Source organism: Echinops telfairi, unplaced genomic scaffold, assembly GCF_000313985.2.
Source record: "Echinops telfairi isolate 266 unplaced genomic scaffold, ASM31398v2 ScPeMD7_7412;HRSCAF=8450, whole genome shotgun sequence".
NCBI classification, from domain to species: Eukaryota; Metazoa; Chordata; class Mammalia; order Afrosoricida; family Tenrecidae; genus Echinops; species Echinops telfairi.
Window position 1 is genome coordinate 1,077,650 of NW_022111312.1, and position 1,207 is coordinate 1,078,856.

Sequence of the window (1,207 nt, forward strand, 5' to 3'; positions counted from 1 at the left end):
GTCCACTACAACCCTTGTTGACCCCATGTGTGTCAGGACGGAACTGAGCTCCACAGATTTGCAGAAATAGATCATTAGGCCTTTCTTCGGGGCACCTCTGAGGGAACTGGAACCTCTGACCTCTTAGTTAGCAGCCAAGTACTGAACCGTTTGGACTACCCAGGGGTAACTGATCAAATCAGCACTGCTACAGAAGAACTCAACAATCTCATTACCCAACAACACACACATAGGGAACAGTCTGCCCACAATACCACAACACCCATTGTTTGCAAGTGTTCATGGAACACTGACTAAGGAAGACCATATCCTGGGCCAAGAAAGCAGCTTCAACCAATCTTAAAAGAACTGCAATCATATAAAGTCTAAGTCCTGACCACAGTAGACCAAACTAGAAGCCAGCAGCAATAGGCGTCTCTAAACATTAGCTTTTCCACAATATATAGGACAAACATGAAGCTGCAAAGAATTTGTTTTTAAATGCTACACAGAACTGAATGGTAACGAAACACCGAGATGAACGGTATGCCGCTCAAACAGTGCTGAGGGAAACTGATAGCACTAAACAAACACCTATGAAAGAGGAAAGATGGCAAATCGACCTAAATCCCTACTTCAAAACTGTAGAAAAAAGACCAAAACCACCCTAAACCAAGCAAGCGAAGGAAACAGATGCAAGTGCGTGTTTGGCGCTGCAACTACAGCAGGTTTCACAGGCCTGTGTGAAAGTTACTCATCACTGAGCTGCAGTTAAAGCAGGAACTTCGAGACGGGCATTAGGAAGAGGTGGGAAGTGTGGAAAAATCCATTTCTAGATTGTAGGGCAAAGAGGACAGGTTAGATACCCTCCGGTCACCATCATTGTGTCAGGTACCATCCTGTGGGACCTTCCTTCTGAGCTCCACTCCACCCATCCCCTGGCAGGGCAGGCACACCCCAACTTCTCCTCCCTCTTCCACTAGTCCTGTACCTTCTTCAAGGCTGGTTCCCAGCCTCCTCTTCCGACTAAAACAGATGACCTCACAAAATCATTAAGGTCCAAGTGAGCCAATGGTTCATCAAAAGACCCAGCGCTAAAAATCTGAAGAGTTGACCAGGATCAGTGGTAGCAGTCTGGCACGCGGAGTCGTTTGCTGAAGGTATACAAAACTGAATCTGCCTTCAGCAAAGCGGTACTTACTCATTAAAAGGAGAAATGGTAACCCCC

The 1,207-nt window shown here is 46.4% G+C and overlaps 1 protein-coding gene across 1 annotated transcript in view; it reads right to left on the reverse strand.

Annotated features, from left to right (window-relative positions):
* Positions 1-1,207, reverse strand: part of SART3 (spliceosome associated factor 3, U4/U6 recycling protein) — a 26,898-nt gene that overhangs the window by 23,912 nt on the left and 1,779 nt on the right. The gene's annotated exons all lie outside the window — the stretch shown is intronic.